The sequence below is a fragment of the Colletes latitarsis genome, chromosome 1, assembly GCF_051014445.1.
Source record: "Colletes latitarsis isolate SP2378_abdomen chromosome 1, iyColLati1, whole genome shotgun sequence".
Lineage (NCBI taxonomy): Eukaryota > Metazoa > Arthropoda > Insecta > Hymenoptera > Colletidae > Colletes > Colletes latitarsis.
The window spans coordinates 21,098,481-21,110,668 of record NC_135134.1 but is presented as its reverse complement, the minus strand read 5'-3'; positions in this window follow the sequence as shown (position 1 = coordinate 21,110,668).

Genomic DNA, 12,188 nt, shown 5'->3' with positions numbered 1-12,188 from the left:
CGCCCAGCGGCGTGGTGGGGTGCCCTGCAGGCGGCCGTGTCGGGATGCACTCGCGGCGGCAGAGACCTCCATCCGGATGTACCGGTGATCGGAGAGTGTCTCTGCCCCCGCGACCACGTGCCAACCCGACACCATGCGCACGGCGTTGGGGGTCGCGAATCCAACATCCACGATGGACCCCCCATATCGCCGCACGCATGTGTGCTCCGACCCCCGGTTCAATACCCGGAGGTCGAGCCCCGCCGCCCAATCGCCCAGGATCCCGCCGCGAACGGAGGTCCTGGGGGATCCCCAAGCCACCGACTTGGCATTAAAATCCCCCAGGACCAGCACCGGCCGGGCCGCGTAGCGCTGCACGCATGCCGCGACCTCGGCCAAGTACAGCTCGAACGCAGCGTGACCGCTACGGGGCGAAATGTAGCACCCCACCACAGCGACTCCCCCCCAGTCCACGGCAACGAATCCCCGACCGCGCTCCAACAAGGAGAACGGTGGGGACCCGTCGCCCCCTCCCCATACCGTCGCCACCAAGCCGTCCGCGTCGCCCACCCAATGAGGGTGATCAGGGACGCGGTACGGCTCGGCGGCGACCGCCAGGCCAACCCCCCACTCCGCGAGGACTTGGGACATCAAGTCCTGTGCCGCGCGGCAGTGGTTGAGGTTGGAGTGGAGGAGGAGGCGGGGCGGCATTAATTAATGGCCGCGCCAGCCTCCTCCCGGCCGTCCGTCCCCGTAGCACCGTCCACCTCCATGGAGGACGATGCCACCGCCCTCGGCACCGGAGCCGGTGCAGCCCGCCTCTTCCTCTCCTTCCGGGAGGGGGGGGAGCACTTCTTGCTCCCCACCCTGTGATCGGCTGGCCTCCCCATGTCCGCACACAGCGGGCAGTGGGGGGCCGCCGAGCACTGGCTCGCACGGTGCTCTTTGGCACCGCAGCGGTAACACTGACCGCTGCGGTCCACCGGCGAGGTGCACCACTGCCTCACGTGCCCCAATTCGAGGCAGCGGTGACACTGGAGCGGGCGCGGCGCGAGGATTTCCACTCGCGCCGAAACCCACCCCACCAACACCCTCCCGGATTCCGCCACCTTACGGGCGGCGGAGAGGGGGCACCGGGCCCACACCGACCCGAGGCCGGAGGGCGACCTGCGGATCTCTCCGATCCGCAGGTCCTCCACAGGACAGTCCCCCGCCCTCGCAAGGGCACGGGACACATCCTGTGCGCTGACCGAGTCGTCTAGCCCACAAACGCGCATCTCCGTGCGCTTCGTGGGCCGGGCGACCCGGACACCTCGCTCGCCCAGCTGCTCCCGGAGCCTCTGGGCGAGACGATCCGCCTTCGCGCCGCTTTCTGCACCGGGGATCTCCAGCAAGAGACCCCCGGTCACGGCCCTCTTCGCCCTCACGGAGGCGATGCCCAGCTCTTCCAGGGAGATATTCTCCCTGGCGAGCCGCATCGCCTCCGCGAGGGTCAGGTCGCCCCCCTGCGCAACGGTCAGTGTCACCGCTGCCGTTTTTGGGGGACGACCTGGTCGTGCCTTCCCGACCTTCGCGGCCTTTACCTTGGCCGCCGGCGGCGGAGGCGGAGGCTGCGGTTGCGAGGCCTTCCTCGCCGCCCGCTTCGCCTTCCGCCCCACCACCTCACTCCACGCCACCCCCCCTTGGGAGGGTGCTGTGGAGGACGCGACCACCGCGACCACGGGTACACCACCCCCCTTGGGGGTCGCGACCCGGGGCCCTGGTGCCGCAACGCTGGGCGGAGCCTTCACTCCGCCCTTCTTTGCCTTCCCCGACTGTACCGGAACAGGTCGGGGAGGCACCGCCTTCCTGCTGACCGCTCTTCCGGCGAGGAGCTCCTCCCGGAAGGCGGCCAGCTTGCCATCAATCATGTCCCCAATCCTCCTCAGAAGATCGTCTCCTGAGGAGGACGGGGACTTCTTCACGGGCGGAGTGCGGGTGGAGGGGCCCGCGGTGCCCCGCACCACTGCCGCCGCACTCCGCTTATTTACCTCCGCCGAGGGACGCGGCGGTGGAGGAGGAGGGAGGATGGGAGGGAGGGCCGCGCTGTTCCACAGCGTCTCTGCCCTCCTTCTCCCCTGTCGCTCCTCCTCCAACAGGAGCTGCAGACGGGCATTCCGCCCTCTGAGCTCCCGCGCCGCCTCCCTCATTTCCTCCGCCGCGGCCTTCAGGGCCTCCGCGCCACCGCTTTTCTGCCCCTTAAAGGCGCAGGCAGCGGCGACTTTCTCCACCCGCCTCAGGGACGAGGAGATCCTCTCCGATATCTCCTCGGTCACCTCGTCCCTGAGGCAACTCAGCCTCACCGACGGGCTCATCGCCCCGCCCACCTCGACGACGGCCTGCCCCGTTCTCTTCCTCTTAGAGCCTATGTGGCTCGTGCTGGAGGAGAAGGACGAGACCGACGCCGTCTCGTCGTCCTCCTCCACCCTCCACGAAGCCGGACCTGGCGCTGAGTGGGGCGCGAGCGCCGCCACCCTAACCCCAACCCCGTCTCCGTCCTCCCCAACCGACAAAACCCGCCCCATCCCCATTTTATTTTCTGTGTCCATAATAGTCCCACGAGATGGTCGGAAATAAAGGTCCACCCGGGCAGAGCCGCCTTACCCGGGTAAGCCTAATACTCCGGGGGTTCGGCAGGTTCCCCGGAGGTGGTCGCTTGGGATTGGGCCTTCTCCCCCAACCATGCATCCCATCGCCGCGCACCATAGCTTAGGATTGGAGGGCGATTTTATAGAGTCGCCATACTCGTGGCCCAGGCGGTTAAGCCAAGACCCCCGTTCCTCCTGCCGTCACGTACCATTCACAAAACCAATAGGGAATTGTGAATGGGTCGTTGTGACGACCATCAGGAGGCTTACGGTGTGTGTATGACTCGGGTACCCCGATTCTTCCCATACTTGTTGGCCAGATCCTGTCTTTCTTTCTGGTTTAGGTCACGCAGTAATGCGGTAACAGGCTGAAACAGTCAATTAAACCTGGATCCGATCAATATTTTAGAGGATCACACCGTTTAGGTTGGTCTTAGGTCTGGTATTTGCAATCGTCTGCCTCATACATTCGCATTTTTCGCATACTTGTTGGCCAGATCCTGGGATTTTTCTGGTTGGGATCACGTAGTAATGTGGTACCAGACTGAAACTGTCAATTCAACTTGGTTTCGATCAATATTTTAGAGGATAACACCGTTTAGGTTTGTGTTAGGTCTGGTACTTGCAATCATCTGGCTCATACTTTCGCACTTTTCGCATACTTGTTGGCCAGATCCTGGGCCCTTTCTGGTTGGGATTGTGTAATAATGTGGTGCCAGAATGAAACTGTCAATTATACCTGGATTCGATGAATATTTTAGAGGATCACACCGGTTAGGTTTGTGTTAGGTCTGGGATTTGCCCTCATCTGGCTTATACTTTCGCATTCTTCGCCCACTTGTTGGCCAGATCGTGGGCTTTTTCTGATTTGGATGACGTAGTAGTGTTGTACCAGACTGAAACAGCCAATTCAACTTGGTTTCGATCAATTTATATGAGGACAACACCGTTTAGGTTTGCAATCGTCTGGATCATACTTTCGCATTCTTCCCATACTTGTTGGCCAGATCCTGTCTTTCTTTCTGGTTTGGGTCACGCAGTAATGCGGTAACAGGCTGAAACAGTCAATGAAACCTGGATTCGATCAATATTTTAGAGGATCACACCGTTTAGGTTTGTGTTAGGTCTGGTATTTGCTATCATCTGGCTCATACTTTCGCGTTTCTCGCATGCTTGTTGGCCAGATACTGGGCTTTTTCTGGTTTGTATCACGCAGTAATGCGGTACCACACTGAAGCAGTCAGTTGATCCTTACTTCGTTCAATATTTTAACGGATAACTCCGGTTGGGTCTCGCTCAGGACTGGTATATGCAATCATCTGGCTCATACTTTCGCATTTTTCGCATAATTCTTGGCCAGATCCTGGGCTTTTTCTGGTACGGATCACGTAGTAATATGGTACCAGAATGAAACAGTCAATTAAAGCTGGATTCGATGAATATTTTAGAGGATCACACCGGTTAGGTTTGTGTTAGGTCTTGTATTTGCAATCATCTGCGTCATACTTTCGCATTTTTCGCATACTTGTCGGCCAGAACCTGGGCTTTTTCTGGTTTGGATCACGCAGTAATGTGGTACCAGAATAAAACAGTCAAATAAACCTGGATTCGATGAATATTTTAGAGGATCACACCGGTTAGGCTAGTGTTAGGCCTGGTATTTGCAATCATCTGGCTCATACTATCGCAGTTTTCGCATACTTGTTGGCCAGATCCTGGGATTTTTCTGGTTTGTATCACGTAGTAATGTGATACCAGAATGAAACTGTCAATTATACCTGGATTCGATCAATATTTTAGAGGATCACACCGATTACGTTTGCGTTAGGCCTGGTATTAGCAATCATCTGGCTCATACTTTCGCACTCTTCGCCTACTTGTTGGCCAGACCCTGTGTTTTTTTCTGGGTGGGATCACGTAGTAATGTGGTACCAGACTGAAACAGTCAATTCAACTTGGCTTCGATCAATATTTAAGAGGATAACACCGTTTAGGTTTGCAATCATCTGGATCATACTTTCGCATTCTTCCCATACCTGTTGGCCAGATCCTGTCTTTCTTTCTGGTTTGGGTCACGCAGTAATGCGGTAACAGTCTGAAACAGTCAATTAAACCTGGTTTCGATCAATATATAAGAGGACAACACCGTTTAGGTTTGTGTTAGGTCTGGTATTTGCAATCATCTGTCTCACACTTTCGCATTTTTCGCATTCTTGTTGGCCAGGTCCTGGGCTTTTTCTAGTTTGGATCACGTAGTAATGCGGTACCACACTGAAGCAGTCAGTTGAGCCTGATTTCGTTCAATATTTTAACGGATAACTCCGGTTGGGTCTCGCTCAGGACTGGTATATGCAATCATCTGGCTCATACTTTCGCATTTTTCGCATATTCTTGGCCAGACCCTGTGTTTTTTTCTGGTTGGGATCACGTAGTAATATGGTACCAGAATGAAACTGTCAATTAAACCTGGATTCGATCAATATTTTAGAGGACCACACCGATTAGGTTTGCGTTAGGCCTGGTATTAGCAATCATCTGGCTCATACTTTCGCACTCTTCGCCTACTTGTTGGCCAGATCCTGTGTTTTTTTCTGGTTGGGATCACGTAGTAATGTGGTACCAGACTGAAACAGTCAATTCAACTTGGTTTCGATCAATATTTAATAGGATAACACCGTTTGGGTTTGCAATCATCTGGATCATACTTTCGCATTCTTCCCATACTTCTTGGCCAGATCCTGTCTTTCTTTCTGGTTTGGGTCACGCAGTAATGCGGTAACAGGCTGAAACAGTTAATTAAACCTGGATTCGATCAATATTTTAGAGGATCACACCGTTTATGTTGGTGTTAGGTCTGGAATTTGCAATCATCTGCCTGATACTTTCACATTTTTCGCATACTTGTCGGCCAGAACCTGGGCTTTTCCTGGTTTGGATCACGCAGTAATGTGGTACCAGAATGAAACAGTCAATTAAAGCTGGATTCGATGAATATTTTAGAGGATCACACCGGTTAGGTTTGTGTTAGGTCTTGTATTTGCTATCATCTGCCTGATACTTTCGCATTCTTCGCATACCTGTTGGCCTAATCCTGGGCTTTTTCCGGTTTGGATCACGCAGCAATGTGGTACCAGAATGAAGCAGTCAATTAATCCTGGATTCGATCAATATTTTGGATGATAGGATCGTTTAGGTTTGTGTTAGGTTTGGTATTTACAATCATCTGGCTCATACTTTCGCATTCTTCGCACACTTGTTGGCCCAATCCAGGACTTTTTCTGGTTTGGATCTCGTAGTAATGTGGTACCACACTGAAACAGTCAATTCAACTTGGTTTCGATCAATATTTTAGAGGATAGCACCGTTTAGGTTTGTGCTAGGTCTTGTATTTGCTATCATCTGGCACATACTTTCGCATTCCTCGCATGCTTGTTGGCCAGATCCTGTGCTTTTTCTGGTTTGTATCACATAGTAATGCGGTTCCACACTGAAGCAGTCACTTGATCCTGATTTCGATTAACATTTTAACGGATAACTCCGGTTGGGTCTCGCCTAGGACTGGTATATGCAATCATCTGGCTCATACTTTCGCATTTTTCGCATACTTCTTGGCCAGATCCTGGGCTTTTTCTGGTATGGATCACGTAGTAATATGGTACCTGAATGAAACAGTCAATTAAAGCTGGATTCGATGAATATTTTAGAGGATCACACCGTTTAGGTTAGTGTTAGGTCTGGTATTTGCAATCATCTGGATCATACTTTCGCATTCTTCCCATACTTGTTGGCCAGGTGCTGTCTTTCTTTCTAGTTTGGGTCACGCAGTAATGCGGTAACAGGCTGAAGCAGTCAATTAAACCTGGATTCGATCAATATTTTAGAGGATCACACCGTTTAGGTTTGTGTTAGGCCTGGAATTTGCAATCATCTGGCTCATACTTTCGCACTCTTCGCATACTTGTTGGCCAGATCCTGTGTTTTTTTCTGGTTGGGGTCACGTAGTAATATGGTACCGGAATGAAACAGTCAACTAAACCTGGATTCGATCAATATTTTAGTGGATCACACCGGTTAGGCTAGTGTTGGGCCTGGTATTTGCAATCATCTGGCTCATACTTTCGCACTCTTCGCATACTTGTTTGCCAGATCCTGTGTTTTTTTCTGGTTGGGATCACGTAGGAATGTGGTACCAAACTGAAACAGTCAATTCAACTTGGTTTCGATCAATACTTTAGTGGATAACACCGTTTAGGTTTGTGTTAGGTCTGGTATTTGCAATCATCTGGCTCATACTTTCTCATTTCTCGCATGCTTGTTGGCCAAATCCTGGGCTCTTTCTGGTTGGGATTGTGTAGTAATGTGGTGCCACACTAAACAGTCAATTAACCTCTTAGGCAGGGCTGAATTTTGCGCGGAGCTGTTACTGTGTACGTCAGAGTTCAACGCGAATTACGTGTAAATGATACAGCACTGCAATATGTGACGGATAATGCTGTTCTTTACACGAGTACATTGGAAGGAAGTGTTTGATGATTAAATTATAGTTTTTCTTAAAGATATGATACACGCATTTTAACTTTAACAATTTATTCTAATAATTAATAATACAATTCAGTATGATACGTCTTAAAACACGGTACAACACAAAGGCCAAAATCACAGTCTTTACATTCGTAGCGCGATCGTCGTCTTTTATCGTTTTTTGAACATACGACACAATTTCGTAGCATCTTTTTAGATTTGTTAGACTTACAGTAGGATGGGAAATGTTTGTCGGTTAGTCTAAACGGGTAATCAACCGTAGATTTCCTGCAGATAATGTTATTGTTCATGTCCCTGTACTTTTTAAAAATTTCTTTTAGCAATTTAAGATGAAAGGCTCGCATTGTAACGTCCGGTTTTTTTCAAACCTGTACAAACAGTATGCATTCCAAATAGCGACATCAAGCAAATGAAAAAAAAATTTCTTATACCATTGGATGCTCTTTCGGATAGACTGCACACTAGATATTACTTTATCTCTATTGTCGACTGCTCCCATATTGGTAGTGTAATCGACAATGCAAGATGGTTTTTGTACTCTTTCTCCTGTCCGATAATTTATTTTTTTCGTAGTTATGTAATCCGCGGAGTGGCAAGTTGATAATACGTATACATCGCGTTTGTCTTTCCATTTGACGGCGAGAATATTGGACGACGATCGGAAAGATAACTCACCACTTTCTAATTTTTCACTCATAACGGGCATATCTTTTCTTCGCGGTTTTACGGTGCCGCACGCGTTCGTTTTGTTATTATACAAGTAACTAAATAAGGTTGGGCTGGTATACCAGTTATCGACAAATAATGTATGCCCCTTTCCTAAATAAGACTTAAGTAATGTCAGTACCACCTCAGCCGATTTTCCTAAATATCTATCGTCCATTTTTGTGATATCGGAATCACTTCCGGCATATACAACAAAATTTAACACAAATCCCGTCTTGCAGTCACATAATACAAAGGATTTTATACCAAACCTATTGCGTTTGGATGGGATATATTGCTTGAGTGAGAGACGTCCTTTGTATAACAATAAGCTTTCGTCGATGCATAAATTGCGAAACGGAGTAAAACAATTTGCAAACGAACTGCAAAGCTTATCGCAAAGTTCTCTAATTTTTGTCAATCTATTGGATTTTTCTGACTGAACTTCAGTAAAATAAAGGTTGCGTAACAAAAACGCGTATCTATCTCTACTCATTATTTTGCCGAAAACATCAGTTCGAAGAAATTTATCTTTTGTCCAATACGCTGAAAAATGTAGTTTCTTTATCCGCGACATTAAGAAACGAATTACAAACAAATTATACATTTCACTTAATGTGACTTTTCCTTCGTGAGCTTTTATAAAAGAGCGCCTGGAAGTGTTCTTCTTGAACTTCCTATATTCATTAGTTTTTTCCACAATAAATAAAACCAAATCTTCTGAGAAGAATAGCTGGAAATAATCGATCGGTGTTGCCGATCGATTGAGCCGAGTCCTCATGCCAGAATTTCGGGAATCAAATACATGTACTTGCGGCTCCAAATTTTCGTGTGACCAGATTATTCTTCTGACGGTTTCCCTTCTGGGCACATCGAAATCATCTGAGTCGGAAGAACTGGGTATTCTAAATCTTTTTATATTTTTCCTGCCACGCATGTTCTAGTTCATATTATTTTCTATTTGCGAGTCGCTTCCTGAATTGTAATAAATTGATCTTCGTTTTCTACCTTGAAGCGGCATTTTAAGGTTATAGATTCTAACAAATCATAAGGATGTGTTAAAAAGGCATAATAAAAGGAGAATCAGCTATATTAAGATCAAATGGTATATTTATTTAAATAAAAAGCAACAATTCATACTTGACACGGGTAGATAAAGAACAGGCTGTATATTGTGAAAACAATTAACAATCGATATGAATGCAAAACAATATGTAAAAATGATTACTTTATTCAAACGGTGAGCGAGTGTGCCAGTAGAGTGCGCCACTATAGTGGCACGTCGTACAGACAGATGACATCCGCGAAAGCCACTATAGAGGCGCGCCGTACAGAAAGATGATATACGCGAAAGCCACTATAGTGACGCATAGAGCCTAAGAGGTTAAACCTGACCTCGATCAATATTTTAAAGAATAACGCCGATTGGTTCACGTTTAGGTCTGGGATTTGCCCTCATCTGTCTTATACTTTCGCATTCTTCGCATACCTGTTGGCCTGATGCTGGGCTTTTTCTGGTATGGATCACGCAGTAATGTGGTACCAGAATGAAACAGTCAATTAAACCTGGATTCCATCAATATTTTGGAGGATAACACCGTTTTGGTTTGTGTTAAGTCTGGTACTTGCAATCATATGGCTCATACTTTCGCATCCTTCGCATACTTGTTGGCCAGATCCTGGGCTTTTTCTGGTTTGGATCACGTAGTAATGTGGTACCAGAATGAAACGGTCAATTAAACCTGGATTCGATCAATATTTTAGAGGATCACAACGGTTAGGTATGTGTTAGGCCTCGTATTTGCAATCATCTGGCTCATACTTTCGCATTCTTCGCATACTTGTTGGCCAGATCCTGTATTTCGATCTGGTTTGGATCACGTAGTAATATGGTACCAGACTGAAACAGTCAATTCAACTTGGTTTCGATCAATACTTTAGTGGATAACACCGTTTAGGTTTGTGTTAGGTTTGGTATTTGCAATCATCTGGCTCATACTTTCGCATTTTTCGCATACTTGTTGGCCAGATCCTGGGCTTTTTCTGGTTTGGATCACGTAGTAATGTGGTACAAGAATGAAACGGTCAATTAAACCTGGATTCGATCAATATTTTAGAGGATCGCTACGGTTAGGTTTGTGTTAGGCCTGGTATTTGCAACCATCTGGCCCATACTTTCGCACTCTTCGCATACTTGTTTGCCAGATCCTGTGTTTTTTTCTGGTTGGGATCACGTAGTAATGTGGTACCAGAATGAAACTGTCAATTAAACCTGGATTCGATCAATATTTTAGAGGATCACACCGGTTAGGTTTGTGTTCGGCCTGGTGTTTGCAATCATCTGGGTCATAGTTTCGCGTTCATCGCACACTTGTTGGCCAGATCCTGGACTTTTTCTGGTTTGGATCTCGTAGTAATACGGAACCATACTGAAACAGTCAAATAAACGTGGCCTCGATCAATATTTTGAAGGATAACTCCGGTTGGGCCCCGTCTAGGTCTGGTATTTACCCGCATCTGGCTCATACTTTCGCATTCTTCGCATACCTGTTAGCCTGATCGTGCGCATTTTCTGGTTTGTATCACGCAGTAATGTGGTACCAGAATGAAACTGTCAATTAAACCTGGATTCGATCAATATTTTACAGGATCACAACGGTTAGGATTGTGTTAGGCCTGGTATTAGCAATCATCTGGCTCATACTTTCGCACTCTTCGCATACTTGTTTGCCAGATCCTGTGTTTTTTTCTAGTTGGGATCACGTAGTAATGTGGCACCAGACTAAACAGTCAATTCAACTTGGTTTCGATCAATACTGTGGGTGACAGTGTGGGTGATGAAAGAATCGCGAAGATAAACACTGCCGAAAGGCAAGCAACCGCGAGAGCGAGAGTGAGAGAGAGTGAGAGAGAGTGAGAGCGTACGCGCGAGCGAGAGATGTGTAAAGGGCCGAAATCGGTGTGGCAATGAACGAGTGCGAGAACCGAAATATAAGAAAGCGAACGATAAAGGGATGGGTTCAGTGTGTTGGATGTGGATGTGTCATTGAGAGAAATTGTGGCATTAAAAACTTGTGTGAGCACCGAAATTACGAGGGATAATATCTAAATTGTTATTACATAACCATATCCCTACAAATTGGGGGCTCGTCCGGGATTTAACGAAGTCAGAGGTGAAATTCGGTGCAACAATCTTGTTAAGTCAAGATCTAATCCAAGTATGGAGCAATACAGTGGGTTTACGGTGCAACAACTAAAAGATAAATTGCGAGAGTTAGGACAGCCTACTGCGGGCCCAAAAATAGAGCTTGTCGCCAGGCTCATGAACGTCGAGGCGGAAGGGCTGGCAGCACCCGCACCTGAAATTATACAGGTGCCGATGACTGCGGACTATCGCGGAGAGGACGAGAGAAGCAAGACGAGTGGATATATCCCACATAAAAAATTCCGAGACCGCGAGCCGTGTGATGTCTATGGTGGATGGTTACGAAGCAAAGAAAATACGTGAGGTAGGGGTCGAAATGGCAATTATCTTAAAAGACGAAGAACCCGTTTATCAGCGAGCTAGGCGTCTATCCGCGGTAGAACGAGACGAGGTAAATGCGCATATACGAGAGTGGTTGCGCGACGGGATCATTCAACCCTCATTGTCAGATTTTGCGAGTCCGGTCGTTCCAGTGCGGAAAAAGGACGGGTCGTCACGACTATGCGTCGATTACAGGCAGCTCAATCGGAAAGTTATCAAAGATCGCTATCCGCTCCCTCTAATAGATGATCAGCTGGACGCGTTGCAAGGTGCAAGGGTTTATAGCACGCTGGATTTAAAAAATGGATTCTTCCATGTCGCGATAAAGCCTGAGAGTAGAAAATACACGGCGTTCATCGTACCGGATGGACAATACGAGTTTCTAAGAGTGCCCTTCGGTCTTTGCAACTCGCCAGCTCTGTTTCAGAAATTTATAAACACCGTGTTCCGAACCCTAATTAATGAGAAAGTAATGCTAACGTATCTGGATGACCTAATTGTTCCGTCAGTAGATATAGAGTCCGGTCTTGAGAAGTTGTACAGGGTATTAGAAACAGCGAGTGAGGTAGGTCTGGTGATTAACTGGAAGAAATGCCAGTTGTTACAAACAAAGGTAGAATTCTTGGGTCATCTAATTGAAAATCAGACTGTGCGACCTTCTGAGCTTAAAACCAGGGCAGTAGCCGCATTCCGTAGGCCCACCTCCACGCGCGAAGTTCAAAGTTTCCTAGGACTAACAGGATATTTCAGGAAGTTCGTTAGCCATTACTCGTTAATCGCCAGACCACACACCGACCTCCTAAAGTCAG